Raw genomic sequence first — 25,563 nt, forward strand, 5'->3', positions numbered from 1 at the left:
TGATAGATGATGAGTCAGATAAGGGAAATTCAAGAGATGAATTTATTTTCATTTCTATCAAGGAAGATGATCCTTTAACTACAAATTCTACAAGTTGTAGTAATGAGGAGAAATGTTTAGTTGCTAAAGTTGAGGAGAAAGATGAATGGGTAATTAACAATGGTTTCTCTCACCATATGACAGGTGATAAGAGTAAATTTGTAAACTTGGAAAGGTGTAATGGTGGTATAGTAAGATTTGGTGATAACACAACTTATGTAATCCGTGGTAGAGGTTCTATTTCTCTTGATGGTAAGCATAATATTGATGATGTGTTGTATGTTGAAGGTGTAAAGCATAATATTTTGAGTGTTGGTCAGATGGTTGATAAGGGATATAACTTGCAATTCAAGAATGAAAAATGTGAGATCTTGAGTAGCTCTGGAACTAAGATTGCATCAGGGACAAACACTAAAGGTAGTATCTTTCACTTGAATGTTGGTGGTAAAAGTTGTTTGATTGCTTGGATTGATGAAAGTTAGTTATGGCATAAAAGGATGTGTAATGTAAATTTTGATTGTATGGTTAAGATAAGTTCTACTCAAGCAGCGAGAGATCTACCAAAGTTAATAAAGCCCTCTAATCCGGTATGTAAGGAATGTCAATTAGGGAAGTAGATAAGAGTTACTTATAAAAGAAAATGGTATAATTCAAATGGTTTGTTGCATATGTGCATACTAATCTATGTGGTCCTTCTAGAGTAAGAAGTTTGTAGGATGACAGGTATTTCATGTTGCTAATTGATGATTATTTAAGAATGATGTGGGTTACCTTCTTAAGGGAGAAGTTTGAAGCGTTGGAGAAGTTCAAGATTTTCAAAGATAGACTTAAAATTGAGACTAGATTGAAGCTGAAGTGTTTGACATATAATAGAGGTGGAGAATTCACTTCTGATGAGTTTAATGCGTATTGTGAAGAGCATGGAGTTAAGAGACAGTTATTTGCTCCTAGGACACCACAAGAGAATGGTGTTATAGAGGGTAAGAATAGAACAACTCAAGAAGTTGCTAGAACAATGATGATTGAAGGAAATGTTCTGCATGTGTTTTGGAGAGAAGTTGTGAGTATTGTAGTCTACACTCTTAATTGAGTAAATGTCAAAGGTGATACTGGTAAGACTCCTTATGAGTTATGGTTTGGTCATGCTCCTACTGTTAGATATTTTAAAAAAATTGGTTGTAAATGCTATATCAAAAGAGATGAAGATCTTGGAAAGTTTGATGCTAGATGCGATGAAGGAATCTCTCTTGGTTACTCTACTAAAAGTAGGGCCTATTGGTGTTTTAATAAAAAATTGAGAAAGATGGTTCAAAGTAATGATGTGAAGGTTGATGAAGGTAATGTGAGATAGATTAGATCTTGCGAATATGATTTTGATAATTAGGATGTCAGTTCAGATAAAGGAAAGCAAGTGCAAACCCAAAATCAAGTTTAGATTGCTCTGGAGAAGCCTAAGAATGAAGGTGCAGATGCTAGTGTAGAAGAAAGAGTTCAAGAACCTAAAATTCAAGCAAATCCTAAAATCTCTAGGTATGTAAGGTTAAATTATTCAGAAAATCGGATTATTGGTGATAAGAACAAAGGTGTGATGACTAGGAGAAGACTTGTTGAAGAAATTTGTTTGATTTTTAAGATTTGAACCTAAAAATGTTGATGAAGCATGTAAAGATGAAAATTGGATTAAAGCTATGGAAGAAGAATTGAATCAGATTGAGAAAAATAATACATGGACTCTTGTTCCTAGACCTAAGGATAAAATGTAATTGGAACTAAATGGGTATTTCAGAATAAGTTGAATGAATAGGGTGAAGTTGTCCAAAATAAAGCTAGACTTGTTTGTAAAGGTTATTCACAAATGGAAAGAATTGATTATGAGGAGACTTTTTCTCTGGTAGCTAGAATTGAAGTTGTTAGATTATTTCTTAACTATGTTGCTCACAAAGATTTCATGGTTTATCAGATGGATGTCAAGTCAACCTTTCTTAATGGTGAATTGGAAGAAGAAGTATACATTGAGCAACCTGGTGGATTTCAGCTGACAGATAAAAAGGACATGATTTGTCAGTTGAAGAAGGCATTCTATGGATTGAAGGAAGTCCCTAGAGCTTGGTATGCTAGATTGGATAAGTATTTGATGAAACTTGGATTCAATAAAGGTATTGCTGACAGTAATTTATATTTCAAGATTGATCAAAATAACATTTGTATTATTGAAGTTTTTGTTGATGACATTATCTTTGGAGGAAATGATTGCCTATGTAAGAAATTTGTTGAAGAGATGCAAAATGAATTCGACATGTCTATGATTGGTAAAATGAAATTCTTTTTGGGATTGCAAATTACTCGGTTGGATAAAGGTGTTTCCATATCTTAGTCTAAGTATGTGAAGGAATTGTTGAAGAAATTTGGTCTTGAAGATTCTAAATCTGTTGGTACACCTATAGTGATCAGATGTAAGCTGAAAAAAGATAATGATTCTCCAAAAGATAATTAGACTAGATATAGATCTATGGTTGGTGGTTTGTTGTATTTGACTCAGATTAGACCTGATATAACAAATGCTATATGTCATGCTGCTAGATTTCAAGTTGATCCTTGGGAATCTCATGTTACTGCTATAAAAAAGATATTCAGATATTTGAAAGGGGCAGTTGATTTTTGTTTGTGGTATTTTAAGAATGATGACTTTACTTTGAGTTCTTTTACAGCTGTTGATTGGGCAGGTGATGTTGATGACCAGAAAAGTACTACAGGTGATGCATTTTTTTGGGTAATAAGTGTTGGAATCCAAGAACACTGAGAGGGAGGGGGGTAAATCTGTGTTCTATCAGTAATAGTAGTTTTGAACTTATTGCTTTTGAACTGGTTAACAGTAAATAAAGTTAAAGTGCATAAACCAAATAACACATAAATAAGCAACACCGTAACACCAATATTTATACATGGAAAAACCTGCTAAGGGAAAAACCACGGTGGGGTTGATACCCACAATAGCTATATACTTGATCAAGGTATACAAATATTACATTGAGGGGATTGCATACGCAATCAGGCCAACTTCCTAGAGCTCACTGCTCAAATATAAGTCTCACTGACTTACACAGTATTACAAGATAATTACAAACAAAAATGAACTCATAATATGCATCTAACCATGCTAGATAAGTCTCATTTTGAGCTCTGTTAACCCTCACTATGTACCAATTTTTCTAATGCTCTGTTCTACTTTGTTCTACTATGTTTTGCTACTAGTTTAGACTGTGCACATGAAACTGCACACAAAAGTTCCAAATACACGTTACTAGGATGATGACTTAACCAGTTGTAAAGCAAAGTGAATGTCGGTTGAGTGTAGTGAATATCAGTTGACCCAAATAAAGCAAAATGATAAATTAATGAATCCCAATAAAGAATATCAACACTCAGAGATGAGTTGCCATCAATGATAACCCAAAATGCCATTATCCCTTACCGAATGAGTGTCAATTTCCAACAATCTCCCACTTTGGCATTGATGGCAACACTCATGTGAAAAATGATGTTGTCCTTGAATCTGCCTCTAAATCTGCACATCTAACCTATACATGAATCTCCTATATACATCTGAGACTCCCCCTGAGAAACATATACATTTTTCACTATATTCCTCCCCCTTTGACATCAATGGCAAAGTGGGGTGCCCACAAAGAATTCTGTATAGCTATGTCGGTTCTATACAAGTTTCAAAATATTAGCATACATAGATTTAAAAAATAAAAATTAAGAGTCCCAACCTTGCTTAAGAGAGTCAAGAATGGAAGTGAATTCATTCAAGAGACTGACATAATATTCAATTTCTTCTGGTATGGTGGGATCCTGCTTCTGCATGTAAGATATACATTCAGTCTTGTGAACTAATAGATTATCCAACCTGGGACCTGTGAGATTCTGGAGCTCAGTTGCTTGCTTTATTGTGTTTTCCCTTTCCTTTTCTAATTTCAAAATCTAATCCATGATTACCAACATTGGACCATCCAAAGAAGTTGTAAGGTTAGCTGTCATGTTGTAGGAGTTAGAAATATGAATCAAATTATTCCTACAATCTGAAAGTTGCTTGTCTAAGGAAGCTATAAGCTTGGAAAAATCTAGACAAGTCTTATAAACTTTACGTCCTTCCTCCAATGCTATATCAATGGATTGCAAACAAATTTGGAGTATACCCTTTTTAGATGCAATCATTTGTAAGAATGTTTGTTTTTGGGCTTCTACAAATTTGTCCTTAGCCTCATTTATTCAAATTTTGAGAAAATAATCATAGTTCTTAGGGATGAAATTAATTAACTCTTACAGTTTACCAGATGAGCTTGCACTCTCTTGTGCCTGGAATTCAGGTACCAACCGGTTCAAAATTGTGCTTAATCATCTCTCTGTCTTTAGATTCCTCTTGGGGCAATTCTTGAGTTTCTTGTGTTAGACAGTTAAAATAACCAGAGAACAACTAAGAGGGGGGGTTGAATCAGTTTTCACCAGATTACTGAAACCTTAAGCATTTAAAACTTTATTACCAGAACACATAAACCAATAACTAGAATAATAGATATACCAATTAAGCACAAGCAACAATTAGAGAATAGATACCATCCACATGACACCAAGATTTGTAAGTGAAAAACCTGGTAAAGGGAAAAACCACTATGGGAAGCCTACCCACAGTCAAATAATACTTCTATAGTAAGTATGTGATTACAAAATGAGGGGCCTACACTTGCAAGAAGGTCAACAGCCTAGTGCACAATGCTCATTACAAAACGAGTCTCACTGACTACATAAGAAATCCATACTACAATCCAGAAGGAATAATGAACTGCAATAATAGCATCTCCTATGCCTGAGTACAATTCTGGTTAAGCTCAATACCAAAGGTCTTAAACCTCTTGCATAAACCCAACTCAATCACCTATGATCGACCAAGTCCTCTACATGAATCATTATTACATTATTCACTTTCATACCATTGATCTATAATGAGATCATACACATATATATACAAACCCTAGACCTTAAACAATTAGGTCTTCCACCCAGACAACAAACCCATTACATAATTATAAAACATGTCAGCTTGAGGCCAAACAAATATCATCCAACCCATAAGTCATCCCGAAAACACATTGAGGAGTCCAATCAACATGTTACATTAAGTTCGTCCATAACCTAGATAACACCTGGCCCAATTTAGGTCCACACATGCTAAAGCAATGATCTCAATAAGTCAAGGCTCCAACACAATCACCATCAACATCCTGAAACTCTTCTAGAAGCCACACCAACACCACTTATTCATAGTATCAAAAGATCTTCAACAAAGATCTGCTAATGAAACCCTCAACGGATCAATAAACAAGGCTTACCAGCATATAGGATAGCATCTGATCACCAAACAATACCAACCGACTAAACATATATCTAAATATAATGAATAGAAAATCTAAGCCAAAACATACCGCAGTATACCATATCAACATGATCATACCAACCAGAAACCAAACATCCTACTGGGACCAACCAGATACCGGTAAACAGCCAAAGTAGCTAGTGTTGACATCAATGACAAAACATCAATGCAACACATAATTCCTCCAAATTGCTAACAATATCCCCCTTTGGCATTGATGGCAACACTAGATGTGAAAAATATCCAAGTGCCAAAAAATGCCAAACAAATCTCCCACACAAGAATATAGCAATGAAGTTTTGATCCATACTCTCCTTATAGATGATATCTCAGTTAAGCTCTAGAAATTTCTCCCCGTAATGTATATAACTCCTTAAGTTTTTCACATGAATATATCTCCCCCTTTGACATCAATGCCAAGTATCTGACATAAATATCAAAGCAAAATCATAAACCATTGAATCAGAAGACTAACTACTCCCCCTAAGTAGTAGCATCACCACATCAATCTGGAATGAATAATAGCTCTGATAATGCATACCAAATTGATGCCAAATAGCATCAATCAGGTTTCTACCAAAGGGGCAGAAACCCCTAATCTGTCTCTAAGGTACTAAAATGATTCTTTAGGTAAAGGTTTAGTGAGAATGTCTACAATCTACTCTTTAGTGTTCACATAAACCAATCTAACAACATTTAATTTATTCCTAAAAACCCATTTAGTTCCAATAGAATTCTTATTTTTAGGTCGAGGAACTAAGATCCATGTGTTATTCTTTTCTATCCAATCTAATTCTTCTTCCATATATTTCATCCAACATTCATCTTTACATGCTTCAGTTACTCATACCGATTTAACTTGAGAAATTAAACATACCTCATCAACTGCCAATCTTCTTCTTGTCATCACTCCTTTCTTCTTATCCCCATGTGTAGGGGAAAAAGTGAGACTAAGTATGGAAACCCTAATCTCACTCTCATACACACTCACGGAATACGAAAGAGCCTAGAGAGGTAACGCACGTTGGCTACTTCTTATGGGAAAGAGAGAGTCATGGATTACCTCTTAGGTTTTCTATTCCTTTGATGTAATTGAGAGAGAGGAATGATACACTATGCAATCTAACCTAAAAAGTAAGTAAGAAAGAAAACACTAATCTGAGAATGCAGATCAAAGAACAACTGATACACTATTGAAAAGTATAGATCAAAAGGCAAAATCAGAGGTGCACCTATGTCTAAAATCTGAGTAGAAATGTTTGGGACCAAGGTGCCACACCACTATCCTGGTTCTGCAATTCTGGAGTTGAAACTAACAGGAGGGATTCTGGAGTCTGCAAAGTGATGTTCTGCCAAGTCCTACTGATAGAGGGTAGGACCAGGGCACCATGCCCCTGTCCTTAGGGATTTTTTCAAGATCTGCAACCTAGAACTGTCCCTATGTGCTCTTCTAGTCCCAAAACTTCTAGCAATGCTCGGATCTGAACCCATACCTGAAGCTAAAAAAGAGGGTTTGGGGGTGGCTATATAGGGTTTTGCCTTAGTTAAACCCCCATGCTAGTGATTTCCACCTCCACGAATAGCTGATAATGTACTGAAAATATGTGTGCATGATCCTAAGAATGAAAGTAAACAACCTAGAGCAACCCTAAAGAGTAAATCCTAATTTCTTATAATTGACAAAGTAAATGCTCTAAATCCAATATGCAAAGTGATCTAAAGCATGAATGTGAATCAAAATGAAGCTTATGCGAAGACACAAAAACAACATGAAACCATACCCAACCCCAAGGGACAGGTACAAGCCAATCGTCAATCGGTGATCTCCTATTGTTCTTCTATATATTCAAAAGCCCCCAATTGATAAAATGAAGCTTGATGAATGTTTGATGGATGAATTTTGAATGTTGTTGAAGACTTCAAAGATCTACTCTTTCGCTGTAAAGGAGGCTCTAATACTCCAAAAACCTACTCTTAGATTCTTAGAAGAAGACCTCTTCAAATGAAGAAAGAGAGCTCTTAATTATGAAACCCTAGATCTTAATTTCATGTTTAGGTTGACCTAGGATTTTAATTTCCCGCTGACATTTTGGGGTTGAGCATTATTATATCATAGTATTGTGCTCCCAAAATTTTGAGGAAAAAGTCGCGGACCATGTGCATTCCCGCCACGATCCAAGCAACTTTTCACCAAATTTTTTAGGGTTCGTTAATTATGATGATATTAGAGCACATCCCAAAGTTACAGCTGATTTCAAGATGTTTTGATATGTGAAATCGGGCCTAAATGGTCAAAATAAGACACAATTAGGGTTTGTGATTAAATGATTCACTAGAGGAATAATATGAAAAGGGGCACACTTAGGGTAAAGGGCCCAACTTTATAATATGTAAAGTGATGAGACATGACCTTAGATTTAATTAAATTAATTGATTAAATGCTTAAAGGGGAATGAGAAATGAAAGATGTAAGACACACTAAGGCGGGTGCTAACCTAAGTGTGAAATTGTACCACCCTAGTAAGCATTTACAATTTATGACACTTCTTTTATCCCCCGCTTTAGTGGTCATATGACACTACGTGCATATGCAAGCTAAAGTAGAGAAAAGTAAATATCATTTGAAAAATGATATATCCATAAGCTGTCGAACGAAGCCCCCAACGGTATCTGCAGTACACAGTTAGGAACCACACCCTAAAAAACCACATGTTAGATCACAAAATAACCTAATACTTACTAAGGAAGATGATAAAATTCACGGGTAGCTATATGCCCCCCCCCTTGTTTCGACTTGCTTATTAGTGAGGTGAAACGGGTATCATGTTTTCCACAATGAATTATGATAAAGATTTTGATGAAGCAAGTTCATAATAAGGCTTGATTGCTCATCCAGGAACATTATGGAACTAACACAGAGTGAGAGGGAGAAATCATGATTCCAATGCCACTAACGGTGTGATAATTGGAGCTTCCTAGCTCAAGATATGATAGATTGAAGAAAAAGTGCAGAAATTAGGGTTTTAACTTAAAAACATAAAGTTAAAAAAAAGTGCATAACTCATAAATATGAAAGTAACAAATGCACCTTCATTTGTCACTTGCTATATTTTTGGAACTATTCGTTGTAGAGGAGCCCACATACAATCCATCATGCCTCAACACCAACCTAAGTGACCTACGCAGATGGAGATCCTGCATTAGTCCGTACTCGTCAGCCGACCACTCGACGGGGTGAGCTGACCTTCTGTTGACTCCATTTGACTTTTTCATGCTTTCATAGTTTTTAGGAATGATGATGTCATCACCTAGTCCGAGCCCGGGTCCCCTCTTCGGACACCTAGGGGTCCTAGGGTGCCCTGTTCCTCCTAGGGCGCCATGGTGCCAAGGGGGCGCCCTAGTCCTCCTAGGGCACCATGGTCCCCTCTGGGTGCCATGGTCCCAATAGGGCACCTTGGTCTACTCATGGCACCCTGGTCTACTCAGGGCACCCTGGTCTACTCAAGGTGCCTTGGTCTACTTAGGGCGCCTTGGTCCCTGTTCGAGGCAACCAATAGCGACACAGGATCAGGTGATGAATGTTAGAATTGATAGAATGATTACATTGATTAGATGATGATTGATCAATTACTGATGATAGATTGTTTTTTCATTTTGCAGACAGTGCCATACATCCGTGAGCATACCGCCGATCTCACCTTTCAGAGCCTTTGGGAGAAGATCCTAAGGCTGATAGCGAGAGAGAGGGATTTTCTACACGTAGTGGGCTTGTGGGATGTGATGCCCATGTCGGCTATCCGATTCCATTCTACGATGTTGATGGAACTAATGGAGACGTGGGATGTAGGCACCTCGATGTTCTCACTACCTGTGGGGGAGATGATAGTCACCCTTGAGGATGTATACCACATTCTACACCTTCCCATTAGAGGAGAGACCATGAGATATCGATCTGACTGAATAGAGGAGGATTATAGGAGAGAGTAGGTATATGTTGTGTGGAGAGTGATACGCAACGAGATGAGGGGTTGTATCATGGTCAGTTGGCTCCTACACCCTACCGGCGAGGTTTCATTAGTGAGGTGACTCATGATTGTGACTTTTGCATTAGTCATGTGCCCTAATGGGCGCAACACACATATGCATGGAGGACTCATCTATGCTATCTGAGTGATGGAGAGACATAGGAGAGTATACTCTTGGGGTCGGAGCATGCTTGCACATCTCTATCATGACCTTGGGGAGTATATGTTTGGACATGGATGCAGCCTGATGACATGCACAATACTACAAGTGTGGATGTTTGAGCATATTACCTGTACTAGGCCTAGTGGAGCCCCCATAGAGCTAGTCCTAGAGCAGCCTAGGGTATATGCTTATCCTCTTACCCGCGAGTGGTGATTCGGTGATCTCTTGTATTGAAGGTTGAGCTTAGATAGACTTATAGCAAGCGGGGTCATATGGAGACCCTACCTCAAGATGTGCGTGTGGGCAAGTATACGCAGGCAGATGTTTAGCATGTAGAGGAACCATCTACTAGAGGGACGGTACAACCACATAGTTGTCCCCTTCTACTTCGATCGAGTTTGGTGGTAGTTCAAGTTTGATCAGTGTGTTCCTATTGATGTGCCTGTGTACATCCGACACTCACACGTGATGTCGAGGCTAGGAGCCATTCCTAGGCCTACCAATGATGAGATCAACATCACAAATTCAGACGGGTCGGATCAGGACATAGCGATAGATTATAGAGATGATTCAGGCACGCACAGATGGTACATCACATGGTGGGGGAGGACATACCCTGGAGCCATTTTCCCAGTAGACTTCCCTAGAGGGAACCCCGAACCATGGAGACAGTCAGGCGACAGAGAGGGATTTGATACACCCAAGGAGGGCTTAGATGATCAGGCTGATGACACAAAGGAGTAGGAGGTAGGCAGAGATGGAGACAATCCTGATACTGGAGAGAGGGAGATCGGGATGGAGATGATGAGGAGGACGAAGAGCAGGAGGAGGATGAGGAGGAAGACAAGGATGATGAGGAGGACGAGGACGAGGATGAGTTGGATGCAGTTCCTCATCACTCCGGGGAGGATACCATAGCCCTAGATCCATCGAGTCTCCCACTATAGATGGAGAGGGAGCCTATAAGGGGTCCTGATCCTAATCCCCATCACCCCACACCTATTGTACAGAGACAGTACAAGTGCAAAGAGCCTAGCGGGTCCCAGTCTCATGCGGTCCCTGTCCATGATCCCTACTGGCGAGAGGGAGATCCAGGTAAGGTGTCATGTTATTGATTTACTTATGTACCTTACTTGTTTATATTTGATGATATAGAATGTTATTGATGAATATTTCTATCTTGCGGCTACTATCTAGGAGTGGTGTTCTCTGATTCAGAATACAGTGACAGGCCTTATTGTGACTGCGCACATTCCTAGTTCCTCACAGATATCGCACAAATCATAGAGGAGTGTAGGACAACGCGAGGACCTTTTCTCCCCTATTCAGATGAAGGTGGAGGTCCTACGAGAGAGATTACAATAGACAGAGCGTGACCTAGCAGCGTCACAAACAAAGGCAGCCACATACCGAGGGATCATGATGGAGAGGGATCACAAGAGCTCCTCGTGGTCCTTATCACGATACACCCCCATGGCCAGATTAGGAGGGGGCATCTAGCCACCATCATCCAGCTACTAGTCCTAAGGATAGGAGATGATTTTTATGTATTAATGTGTATATGATGATACTCATTGATATATTATTTTAATGCTTAAACAATATATGCATTGCTTAGATTAGTTCTAAGTAACATATTGAGTGATGAACATGTATGTCTAATTTAATTTCCATGTGATTGATTTCTCAATGCTTCATGATTAAATTGATACATGTGTGATTTTATTAAATAACTAAATATTTAATCAAATGCTACTTTGATGATGTAAAAGAAGAATGCATTAAGCCTGAGAACTATATAACTAATGTGATTTAATTAACTTTAATTAAACACAACATGATATAATTCTACTTAACACATAAGATATTGTATAACATGCTAGCACATATGAAATGTAAATCTATTCAATATACATAAAAAAATCCAAGACAAACAATAAAGTAATGAAACATGCTTCTCAAGAATGAAGTAATGTAGATCAATGAATATAACATTATTTAATCCTACATACTTTAATGAAGGAATGCTAACATATTACCCAATTTTGAAGAAAAAGAAAAGATATAGAGGGATAATAGAAAGAAGACTAGAAAGAGAGAAAGAGAGAGAAAAATAGAACTAGGCATAGTATCTATGAAAGTTTATAGCATTTATGGGTTCCTTGAGAGGTGTACCTTCCACATATGCTATCGTGTAAGAACTTGATCCATAGACCTCGACAACAATGTATGGTCCAAGCCAATTAGGGCTGAATTTTCCTTTCTCCTCAGGTAAGGCATTCACGTTGCGTTGATTCTTGTAAAGGACCAAATCACCTATTGAGAAGGAACATTGAATAACCTTATCATTGTAGCTTCATTGCAAAGTTTTATGATATGCTTGAATATGCTTGAGGGTATTTATACACTGCTCATTGAGAATCTCAAGTTGTTGAAGTCTTTTCTCTCTATAGGAATCATCATCCACTATGCCCCTAAGAGAAACTCTCAAACAAGGAATTTCTAACTTGAAAGGCATAATGGCATCAGCACCATAAACAAGATTATAAGGAGTACAACCCATAACAACACATAAACTCATGTGATAAGCCCACAAAGCATAGGTTAATTGGGTATACCAATCCTTACCATGCTTGTTTACATTCTTTCGAAGAATTTATTCAATTATCATTTTAGAAGACTCAGCTTGACCATTTGATTGGGGATAATAAGGTGTAAAAAATCTATGTTGAATATGATATTTCTCAAGAAACCTCTTCACATCCTTATGTTTGAATGACATTCCATTCTCTGAAAGTAAGGCAGAAGGTATCCCAAATTGAGAAATAAGGTTTTCCAAAATGAATTGACAAATTACTTCAGCTATAGTGAATCGAAGAGGAACAAGTTCCACCCATTTCGTAAAGTAATCAGTGGTAGTTATGATGAAAGTATGTCCTTGATATGAGGGAGGAGATATTTTACCAACAAGATCCAAACCCCTTGTAGAGAAGGGCCAAGATGCTACCTATGATCAAATCTCTTGGGCAGGAGCATAGATCAAATTGCTATGTTGCTAACACAGATGACATCTTTTAACAAACGCAAATGAATCCTTTTCCATGGTTTGCCAATAATATCCCATTCGGAGCAATCTCTGAACTAAAGACCTGCCCCCAAAATGCCCCTCGCAAGTACCTAAATGTGCTTCTTCAAGAGCAATAGGGACTTCAACCTTGTTTAAGAATTGAAGAAGAAGACCATTATAACCCCCCCTATAAAGAACATTAGAAAGGATAATGTATCTAGCAACCAATTTGCGAATCCTAGCCCTAGTATTCTTATTCGCAGAATCAGGAAAGGTACCATCACTCAAATATCTCACAATATGCAAGTAATATTCATCAGAATCTATAATGCAACAATATGCCACATCACTAGGATTATCAGCAATAGCCGGGGTAGTGAGGTTGTGAATAGTAAATTGAAGATCTACCACAAGGTTCTCTAGAGATACAAGAGAGGCAACACATGCCATCGCATCAACATGTCAGTTATCTTTTCGAGGAACGGTATAAGAATCGAATATTTGCAACAAAGATAAAGCTAGATCTCTATATTGTGATAATTTGTCTTGCTTATCTTGATAAACTCTTGTCACTTGTCTTATGATTAATTGAGAATCTTCATAAATATGTAGATGTTTCACATTCAATGCCAAGGTTGCTTTAATTCTAGCTATAAGAGCTTCATATTCAGCTATGTTGTGGTACATAATTGAGATGATATGATAGAGGAATAGGCTTCTTTTTAGGAGAGATTAAGAGCACCCCTACCCCTGATCTTGTACGACACTTAGAGCCATCAAAGTACAGTTCCCAAGCTCATCAACCTCAATGGAAAGAATGTATTTTCTAGGAAAGGACTCTGGATTAGGTAGGGAGAAGGGTGAAGGAGCATCAACTAAGTGATCAGTCAGTGCTTGAGCCTTTATTGCCTTTTGTGAGACAAACTTAAGGTCAAACTCTGTCAACATCATAACCCACTTAGCTAAGCATCCAAAAAGGTCAGTTTTGGAGAAAAAATGTTTAATAGGATCAAATTTAATGATAACATGGATCTCAGCATTCAAGAGATAATGCCTCAACTTTTGGGTTGCAAAGACTAAAGAAAGGCATTGTCTTTCTATTGTAGAATATTGGACTTCGTAATCGAGTAGAGTGCAACTTATTTAATAAACTGGGCATTCTCTACCATCCTTATCACATTGTGCCAATAAGGTCACAAGAGCTTAAGTGGAAGCAACGATGTACAAAAGAAAAGGCTTAGTAGGATCAGCAGGTTGAATAATAGGAGGATTGGCTAAATAGGTTTTTAGATCTTCAAATGCTTGGCGACAATCCTCCTTCCATTGGAAAGTGATATTCTTTTTAAGCAATTATGTGAAGGGAAAGGTATGATCCGCAAGTTGAGAGATGAACCTACGAATATCTTGGATCTTTCCTTGCAAACTTTTTAGTTGAGAAACATTCTTAGGAGGTGGCATGTTGACAATAGAATCTATCTTCTTTGTATCCACCTCAATGCCACGATGTGAAACTATGAATCCTAATAGTTTTCCACTATCCACACCAAAAACACATTTTTCAGGGATTCAAACACATGTTATACTTACGAATTCTCTCAAAGATTTGACAAAGGATCTTAACATGATCTGTATGAAGAACAAATTTGGCTAAGATGTCATCAACATAATCTTCTAAAGTCGTGCATATAGTCATGGATGAGATTCATAGTCCATTGATAGGTTGCACCTGCGTTTTTCAATCCAAAAGGCATCACAATCCAACAAACGTACCCCAAGGGGTGGTGAAAGTAGTTTTATATTGATCTTGGGGATTGATGAAGATTTGATTATATCCTAAGAAACCATCCATAAAGGATAATAAAGCATGCCTTGCTACCGAATATCGATATTTGGGAGAGGAAAGTCATCTTTTAAAGAGGCCTTGTTTAAATCACAAAAATATGTAAACATCCTAATCTTGTTTTGAGCTTTAGCCACAGCTACAATGTTTGAAATCCATGGGGTATAATAATAGGATGAATGAATCCAGCATCCAGCATTTTTTCAATCTCAACTTTAACAAGTAATGCCACTTTAGGGTGAATCTTTTGAATCTTTTGCTTCACAAGTTTAGCATCAGGAATTAGGACAATTTTATGAGTGACAATCTTAGGATCTACGCCAAGCATGTCAAAATATATCCAAGAAAAGATCTAAGGGAATTAATGTAACAAGTCGGCATATTTTTTTTGCTCTTCTTCGTCAAGACATTTTCCTATCTTGATGATTTTATCTTCAACCCAAGGATCCATCTTGATATCAATTGTGTCATTTATTAGGAGATTGATTTGTTGAGGAGCATATTTTAATTAAGGAAATTCTTTAACTATCTCATCATTATTTTTTCCTTTCCCAAAGTAAGCTTCCGCATTTAGACAATAGGGAAAATTGTAGTTATGGTGATAATGAGGAAGGTTGTCATAACCTCCCAAGAATTCAGCTAAGGAATCATTGGTAGAAAAAACATCCAAAGCGAAGACACAAGAAGGGTCACAGTCGATATATTCTAGATATTTTAGCGAGAGAGAAGCAGAAATGACATTAACACTAATAGATGGCCTCTTGGAGGCTTTAGTATGCTTGAAAGGATCATAGCCAAGCCCAAATTTCATATCACAAAAGTTGTTTTCCAAGGGAACCTTAATCCCTTGTTCTTGAGCACCACATCCATTTCCATTATATCCACACCTAGCTAGGATATGAAAACCGGGACCATAAAGGTTAGTCATTTTTGAAGAAGGAGGATTTTCAAAAAGTGAAGGATCAAAATCCTCTAGACCAGAAACTAAGGGAGATGAGTCTGAGAAGCCACCACAAAGTTATTACTCAATGGCCCAGACAAAGTAGATTGCTTTTTAGATTCTTCTTCTTCTTTCTTCTTTTTGACCTTAGGTTCTCTAGGGTGAATTTTGTATTCCCCCACGAAAGTAGGATTGCAGTCAAGGGATCCCCAATCATCTTCTACAAGAATCTTTTCAGGAGAGAAAGTGTTCTCAATCGTAGAGTCAGGCTGAGAAGACTCTTCCTCAAGAACCTTAGGTCCATTTGAGGAAGTACTAGGAATTGATCCAGATATAGGAGATAGATTTGATGAAATGGTCACACTAATCAGAGTAGAAAATTTAGAGGAATTGTCTAAGATAGTTGGGGAAGGATTGATTGAAGAGGATTTAGAACTTGATATTTGTAAACAAGCCTGAAATATTGTGTCACCTAACAAGGTGTATGTTGTATTGTTGTGAATGAACTTGATTTGCCTATGCAATGTAGAAGGAACAACTTGCATGCTATGAATCCAAGGTCTCCCTAGCAACAAGTTGTATGTCAATTCTCTGGACATGACATGGATAGGATTAGGTAAAGTAACAGGTCCTACCTTAACAAGCAAGGTGATGATACCTAGTGAAGATTTAGCAACATTATCGAAGCCACAGATAGTGAGAGAATCAAGCTTAATAAGGGATGTATCAACATTAATCTTATGCAACAAGTTAATGCTACAAACATTAAGGTCGAAACCATTGTCAACTAGTGCTCATCTTATCGCACTATCATTTATGATAACCACAATCATTAAGGGATCATATTATTGTTGAACTTCACTAGAGGGCAACTCATCTTGTGTAAACACAATTTGAGCCTTAGGTGTTGTAATAGAGTGAATCAAAAAAGCCATATTATTGGATGTCACTGTAGGTGGGGTATTCAATGTTTTCAAGGCATCTTGTAGCATTCCATGATGAGTTGAGGAAGTCTGAAGCAAATCCCAAAGGGATATCTTGGTAGGAGTGGCTTTAAGTTGTTCAACAAGATCATATTCGTTACCAAGAGTTTGTGAAATACGAGGTGCTTGAGGCAGAATGAGTTGAGGATCAGGTAGAGGAGTCAGAACAACTAGAGGAGGGTTAGGTTGCCTATTTTTTCTCATGTTATAGGTATGGGCAACTACATTGTAACTCTCCTTAGTAAGTTGTCTAGCATAGCTATAAGGACTCTTAGTGGGATTCCTTCCTTGAACCATGAAAAGAGGTTGACTAGGAAGAGGTGAAGTTGGAGAAGGACAAGCACCTTGGAAAACAAAAAGAGGTTTGCTATGTTCATTCACATTGATCATATTGATTAAACTTTTAGATGCATTATTCTTGTTTGAAAGTTTAGGGAAAGACATAAAGTCATCAAGGGCATCATCCAATAAAGCATGATCATAGTGATTTAAAGGCTTATCTTTGGATTTGAAAGGAGACATAACATCATAAAGGGAATCATGGGAGTCAACCATGTTTCTAGATCTAGTGGAGGAGTTGATAGTAATGTACCCATGAGAGGGATCATTTGACTTATCTTTCTCATCACCACGAAATGGCATAGTAACAAGGTTGATTAATTTTTGGCAAAATGAGGGTTTAAAAGGCTTAGGGTTCAAAAAATAATCTAGAGATTCATATAATTCATCCTTACTAAACTCATAATCAACAAAATTTCATACATCATCAAAAACATGAACATCTTGCAAATAGAAATCTGACATTTTGAAATAAAAATTGCATGAAACTTAAACACACAATGCAAGGAAAATGAAAGAAACCTATCTCTCTTTTTTTTTTTTTTAGAAAGAAAATGAAATAAACTAGATCTAGATCTAAAAATGAAATTCAATGCAAATAAAATTGGATTCACGTCAGGTTCACCAAAGATGTGTAGGGGAAAAAGTGAGACTAAGTATGGAAACCCTAAGCTCACTCTCATAAACACTCATGGAATATGAAAGAACCTAGGGAGGTAACGCACATTGGCTACTTCTTATGAGAAAGAGAGAGTCATGGATAACCTATTAGGTTTTCTATTTCTTTATTGTAAATGAGAGAGAGGAATGATGCACAATGCAATCTAACCTAGAAAGCAAGTAAGCAAGCAAACCCTAATCTGAGAATGCAGATCAAAGAACAACTGATACACTGCTAAAAAGTACAAATCAGAAGGCAAAATAAAGGTGCACCCATGTCTAAAATCTAAGAAGAAATGTCCAGGGCCAAGGTGCCATGCCACTATCTCGGTTCTGCAATTTTGGAGCTGAAACCAATAGGAGGGATTTTGGAGTCTGTAAAAAGTGTTGTTCTGCCAAGTCCTGCTGATAGAGGTCAGGACCATGGCACCATGACATTGTCATTGGTAGGACTAGGGTGTCATGCCCCTATCTTGGGCAGGACCAGGGCACCACGCCCCTATCCTTGGGGCTTTTGCCAAGATCTGCAACCCAAAATTGTCCCTGTGTGCTCTTCCGGTCCTGAAACTTCTAGCGACACTCGGATCCAAACCTATACCTGAAGCTCAAAAAAGAAGGTATGGGGTGTCTATATAGGGTTTTGCCTTAGTCAAACCCCCATTTTGGTTATTTCCACCTCCACAAATAGCCGATAATGTACTAAAAATGTGTGTGCAAGAACCTTGTGTGTGTGAAAGATCCTAAGAATGAAAGTAAACAACCTAGAGCAACCCTAAAGAGTAAGCCATAATTGCTTATAATTGACAATTTAAATTCTCTAAATCCACAATTCAAAGTGATCTAAATCATGAATGTGATACAAAATGAATCTTATGCAAAGACATGAAATCATACCCAACCCCAAGGGAAAGGTACAAGCCAGTCGTCGGTCGGTGATCTCCTATTGTTCTTCTACATCTTCAAAAGCCCTCAATTGATAAAATGATGCTTGATTAATGTTTGATGGATGAATGTTGAATGTTGTTGAAAACTTCAAAGATCTACTCTTTCACTACAAAGAAGGCTCTAATACTCCAAAAACCTACTCGTAGATTCTTAGAAGAAGACCCCTTCAAATGAAGAAAGAGAGCTTTTAAGTATGAAACCCTAGATCTTAATTTCATGTTTAGGATGACCTAGGATTTGAATTTCCCGCTGATATTTTGGGGTTAAGCATTATTATATCATAGGATTGTGCTCCCGAAATTTTGAGGAAAAATTCGCAGACCATGTGCATTCCCGCCACGGTTTGACCAAATTTTCAAGACCGTTAGATATGATGATATTAGAGCGCATCCCAAAGTTAAAGCTTATTTAGAGATGTTTTGATATGCAAAATCTGACTTAAACGATCAAAATAACATAATTAGGGTTTATGATTAAATGATTCACTAGAAGAATAAGATGAAAAGGGGCACACTTAGGGTGAAGGGCCCAACTTAATAATACGTAAAGTGATGAGACATGACCTTAGATTTAATTAAATTAATTAATTAAATGCTTAAAGGGGAATGAGAAATGCAAAATTCTAGACACACTAAGGCAGGTTCTAACCTAAGTGTAAAATTTTATCACCCTAGCAAGGGTGTACAATTTATGATACTACACCCCAATGATCTGATCTTCTGAATGATTCAACCTTACATACCTAGGAGTCTTCTGATTCTCTATTCCTCTTCCCTGATCTTCAATTACTATTGAATTTTCTGATACTGCTAGAGTAACTGGTTCAACATTTTGTTCTAGTAAAGGTGTTATCAGTTCAGTTATGATCATTTCCACTATCAGTTCTTGCTCATAAATTCAGATTTGACTTTTATTCAGCTCATCCACCTTGACATTAGTGCTCTCCATAATTCTCTACAATCTTTTATTATAACATCTATATGTTTTGCTTTCATTAGAATAACCAAGAAATATTCCTTCATCACATCTAGGATCAAACTTGCCAATGAAATCATCTCTCTTGATATAACATTTACTACCAAAGATTTTGAAGTACTTAACTGTAGGTGTATTGCCAAACCATAACTTATAAGGTGTCTTACTGGTTTCTCCTTTGATATGAATTGTGTTGAATGTATAAACTGTTGTGCTGACTACTTCTCTCCAGTAGATATAAGGTAGATTAGCTTCCATCATCATGGTTCTAGCAACATCCAAGATAGTTTTGTTCTTTCTTTCCACAACTCCATTCTGCTGAGGTGTTTGGGGAGCATAAAATTGTCTCCTTATTCCATGCTTCTTAAAAAAGTTATTAAACTCACCGAAAGTGAATTCTTCACCATGATTTGACCTTAAGCACTTAATCTTCAATCCTCTCTTAGTTTAAACCTTAGCTTTAAAGATTTTAAACTTTTCAAAAGCCTCATATTTCTCCCTTAGAAAAGTATCCCACATCATTCTAGAATAATCATCAATGATTAGCATAAAATATCTATCACCTTGAAAAATTTTGATTCTAGCGAGACCACACAAATTAGTATGAATAAGATCAAGAACATCATTAGATTTGTCTTGTATACTCTTGAAAGAGATTCTGAACTGTTTTCCCATTTGACATTCTTTATGTTGGCAATTGACACTCATTGGATTCATATGTTGTCATTGATGGCAACAAGATTCTATAGAAGCCATATACCGGCAGATACTGACATTGGAGTAATCGGCACTGACATCTAGCACTTCAGTGAAGCCGACATCAGTTTGGGATCCGAAAGGTTTTATTTGTAAAATCATTTTGTAATTATTGTATAGGGCCGACATTGAATAACTTTTGTAATGTATTGTAAGCCGACATAAGGCATATTGTTTGTAAAGGGTATATAAGTTAGTTTATTAGGTCATTTTGATATAAGACAATGTGTATAACGAATATGGAGAAGAATAATGTGATGTGAAGGATATGTATGTAGGTCATTTGTATGTGAAATTTATATCATGCAATGATTAGTAGATGGTTTGTAAAGCATTCTTGGAGGAAAGGAGATACCGATAAAAGGGTTCAGGGTTTATGAATCGATACAAAACATAGCTATAACTGGAACTCTTTTTGGCATTGCAGATACATTTTGTGAGTTCACCATTATTGTTTTATCTCAACAGAAGCTTGTAGTCAGTGAGACTCTTTTGTTTTGAGCAGTGTGCCTTCTGCATGTGCAAGCCCCCATGCTATGTAATATCTTTCAAATGGCCAATGAATTGATATTGTGGGTCACAAATCCCACCGTGGTTTTTCCTCTTTGAGGTTTTCCACGTATAAATCCAGTGTGTTATGGTGTTCATTCATGTGGTTGGTTTATTTACTTCATGTTATATTTTCTTCATTTACCAGTTTATATGTGTATGTTATAATAAGGTAAAATATTATATTACCGGCATCACACTGATTCACACCCCCCCTCTCTTAGTGTTCTTGGATTCCCTGTATTCCAACAATTGGTATTAGAGCCTGGTGCCTCAAAAAAAGTTTAACAGCTTGAGGAAGATCCTGAAACCGGAATCATTGAACATGGCTATGGAGAAGCAACTTGAGATAGAACTTGAGGATTATGATGCTAAAAGGTTGAAGAACTTAAAGCTACAAGATGAATTGAATTCTGCTAATGAATTCATTCTTGTTCTGGAAGAAAGGTTATCATCAACTCAAGCTAGGAGGAAGGAACTTTTGCAAAACCAAGATGATGAAGAGAAAAATGCACTTAAGGAACAATCTCAAAAACTGAGTCAAGCAAACATACTCATGAAGAATGAAATGCAAGACCTAACTATGAGGATGTCAAAAGATATCAAGGACAAAAAGAAGAAGGAATAAAATCTTGTTGTATCTTTGAAGAACAAATTTGAAGAATGTGGTAGATTGGCTCATGAGAATGATACATTGAGAACTAATTTGGTACAATCCTAGAATAATGAATAAGAGCTGGAGAGACAAATAATAACTCTGAGAAATGATCTAACTACTACAAGTGAGTACAAAGAAAAATTCAGGATTAGTGCTGCACAGTTGGATGATTTATTGAAAAGACAAAGGCAGAGTGAAGATTCTAGAGGACTTGGATTTGTACAAGGTGAAGTCTTCGATACTACAAATAAAAATCAAACAACCGATATGTAGAACTCATCAGACAAGAGGAAATTGGTAAGGCAATCTAATGCTTACAAATTCAATGGTAGATGCTTTGTTTGTAATAAATTTGGGCATATGGCTAAACAATGTAGAAATAGAGCAAATCAAAACTACAATTCAAGTCTCGGTCAATGCACAAATTGTAAGAAATATGGTCATAAGTTAGAAAATTGCAGAATGAATGTTAAATTTCATGCATGTGGAAAGTTTGTACATTTGGCTAATTAGTGTAGGTCAAGGAATGATAATGGATATGTCAAAACAATTCAAAAGAACAATGTTACATGTTATGCATGCAACAAAATAGGTCATATTGCTAAGTGTAGACGTATACACTAAGTACTACAGGAGCAAGACTAAACCGGTTAGCAATGACAAAGCAAATGAGAAAGGAAAGCAGAAGGTAGATGAATTACAACAAGATCACACCAAGAGATGGGTTAGAAAGTCTAAAGAACCAAGTGGAGATGCAACTACGCCAGTAACTGCACCAATAACTCTATCGGTACAACAGAGCATTCCTGTACTGGCAAGAAATTCAACTGGTAACTGAGGCAGATGCCTTAGGGGTTGGCAAATTCATTACAAATCTTGCATATTCCCCGGAAGAGATCTGGAGAGTGGTATTGATCATTGATGGAGGTTTATCCAGCATAAAATTGTGAAACTGACATCCGGTAGAGCGCACCGCTAAGCATTTATGACAATGAAGGATTAGAGTTTACTCATTGATAAAAATGAAAAATGGACTCATTTTCACTCACCCAGCACTCGAGCAAACTAGAGTGAAGCAAAGGAGAATCAAAGGAAATCAAAAGCAAGCAAGAGCATTCTAAAGATTTCCAGCAGTTATTTGAGAAGTAATTGAGATCTTTCAACCGATAATTTTTATCCAGGTATTTCTTTGAAATAGCATCTGGATCATCATCTGCTCCTACTTTCATTGCAAATCCCACTGTTGTTGAGGTTAAGGATAGGCTTAGACCTATTTTCAAGTAAGCTCCTCAAATTGCAATTAAGGAAGACTCTATTGGCTCATTTTTAAGGGTTCCCGATGGCGTAGTTTATGTGGAAGATGTCAGGGCTTATATTCACTGCATATTGGAGGATTTAGGCACTGAGGAAATCAAGGGAATGTATCAATATGTGATATTAGGCAACTCTAAAATAATCAAGCTGGAATATCAAATCATTGAAGACCTAGGGTTAACCGGAATCTTGTACATACCAGAATTCAAGGACGAAATGATTAGATATGTTCTGAGCATGGTCCATAATGAATTCATCTGGATGGACCAACCTCACATGATCACTAAAGAAGCAATTCAGGCAGTCACCAGCTTACCCAAAGTCGGGCAGGAACTAGGGAAGAAGATCTCCAACACTGAGGTTGAAAATCTCACTGACGCAACCCATGATGGAAGGTCGATGAGGATCAACACCATTAAAGATACAGATGTAAAATTTGCCAGCATGATCATCGGCTTCAAGGGAACACAATCAAGTCGATTGAACTCTATTGTCAGTTCCTATATCCATGATCCATATCAAATGATAAAGAATAATGGAAAGTATGATTTGTGTGAATGGTTAAGAAGTGAACTAATGATAAATCTTGGAAAAATCAAAGGTGTTAAGAAAAGAACATTCTGGTTTGGCAATCTTATTGTCTGCTTAATGTTGTATTTTATGAATGAGCTACCAAGTTTGGGAAAGAAACGATGGGCTCATGACATATCGGTAGGCATGTAGATTAAAGATGCAATCACCGGTCTTGGTAGCAACAGGGATGAGAAGTTATGGGGATTCTTTAAATCTTTTCAAGAGAACATGAGACTGAGGGAGAGAATCTCCAAACACATTGTGGAGAAATACTCCATTGAAATCTGCTTCATGGTAAAAATATATGAGACTCTCATGGAAGCGGTGGAACCTAGAACAATATGGGTCACTAAATTGGGTTATGAAGTTGATGACAACATCTTGGAAGTATATGCTAAAATGTTGATTGATGCTCCTTTGGATCATAAGGCTAAACACTTTGGTACTGCTGAGGAGAAGGCTCTTGAAGTTAAAATTGGTTTCAATAAGAAAAGGAGGGAAAAGAAAATAGACAAAATGTCTGCTTCATTCAAAATGTAACTCACGGGATAGATACAGAACTAGCTTCTGGATCTAAACCGGTAGATCAATCGGCAATGGCAGCTATAACAACTGTAGTGAAAAGTGCTCCTGAGGTAAAGAGAGCAGCAACTTTCATATCTCTTATCACTTTTGACTTTGATGCAAAGGATAATCAACCTCTTGCATTAAGAAGGGTACAAAGGAAGAAAGTTGACAAGCCTCTGGTAGAAGAGCAGAAGGTGGAACCAAGGAGGAAGCTAGTAAGAAAGGTAACAACAACATCCACACCTCCAACAAGGAAACCTACTCAGAAGAGGAAGCGTGCTCCATCCGCTCCTGCAACCCCCAGTAAGAAGAAGAGTAAGAGTGATGAAGCAACTAAATCTGGTAATTTGACTTGTGCAGAATTAATAGATGAAGTAACTAAAGATGGAATTTTGAAGAATGTGTCAAATTTGTATGAGCATTTAGATGATAATGAACAAAATGAAATAGAAGAAGCAATTTTGTTACATTTAGACATATATAAGAAGGCTTTGGTAGATATTTTGAAGGAAATTCCTTTATCATTGTATAATAAGTTAGATGCAAGGAGATTAGATGCAATTAAGAGGGACAAAGAGATTAAAGAAGTTAAACTTTTGAGTATGTGTGGTTCTATGAATAATGAGGAAATGAAAAGATGTATAGAAGTTGCAAATAAAACAATCTTTAGTAGCAAACCCCGACAAATAAGATTAATGATGGGTGGAGTCAATGAAATAATAAATGAGACCAGAGATGGTTGAGCTAAATTCTTCCAAAAAAATCCTCATTTCCTTACTTCTCAAGAAGAAATTTCTATGGCAATAGCACCCACCATTCCGGACAGATCAAAAGGAAAAGGAATTTTGGGAAGTTCAGATCAAATTTTGAATGAACTGGTAGATAATAAGAGTGTACAGACTAAATAGATAGAGACAACATTTGTACAGTCTAAGCAAGGTAAAATAGATAATGTACAAGATACAGATAATATTGTGGATAATGATCCACCAACAGTAACAGATACTGCACCAAGTGGTGAAGCCACCGGTCCAAAAGAGGATGAGAAAAGGGATGCACTAAGAGAGGATAAGGAAAAGAAAGAAAAGGAAGAGGAGACTGATAAAACACCTAGTACTAAACTAACAGTTTATTCCTCATCAAAACTTTTGGCAATTGACACTTTTCAAGTTGAGAAGAAATCAATCACAGAGATGAGTCCCATAGAGCTAATGATGATGGCTGCTCAAAAGTTAAAGAAGGAGGGATCTGTAGACAAAGGAATAATATATCAGTCAATAATAGTTTTGCACAGATTGATTCCTGAATGTATGATTGAAAATGAAGAAATCCCTTTTGGTAAGCTTAAGGCATTGACAGAGCACATCTCTAAAAACTTTCAATCATTATAGCAGATTTTCGACCGTCAAGCACTTGAAAGATTTGCTTTGACTAAGAAAGTTGCTTTTGACCAAATTATTGAGACAAAGAAAAGGAAGATTGAGGAGAAACTTATACTTATTGAAAATCTTTGAAACGGGGTACTAACATCTACAGGGTCTATTGTAATATAGAAATTCTTACAGCAAATGTAGATAAGAGGATAAAGGAGTTACAAGAAAAGATTGCTAATATTTCAAATTCTTTTGATGGACTAACTTCACTTAAAACATCTATTGATGGACAATTTTTGACTTTGGAGAACCAAATTTTTTCTTTTGAAAAGGAAAGAGATAAGATCATTTGGAGAGCAAGAA

Source organism: Cryptomeria japonica, chromosome 1 (genome assembly GCF_030272615.1).
Source record: "Cryptomeria japonica chromosome 1, Sugi_1.0, whole genome shotgun sequence".
In the NCBI taxonomy this organism is placed as follows: Eukaryota; Viridiplantae; Streptophyta; class Pinopsida; order Cupressales; family Cupressaceae; genus Cryptomeria; species Cryptomeria japonica.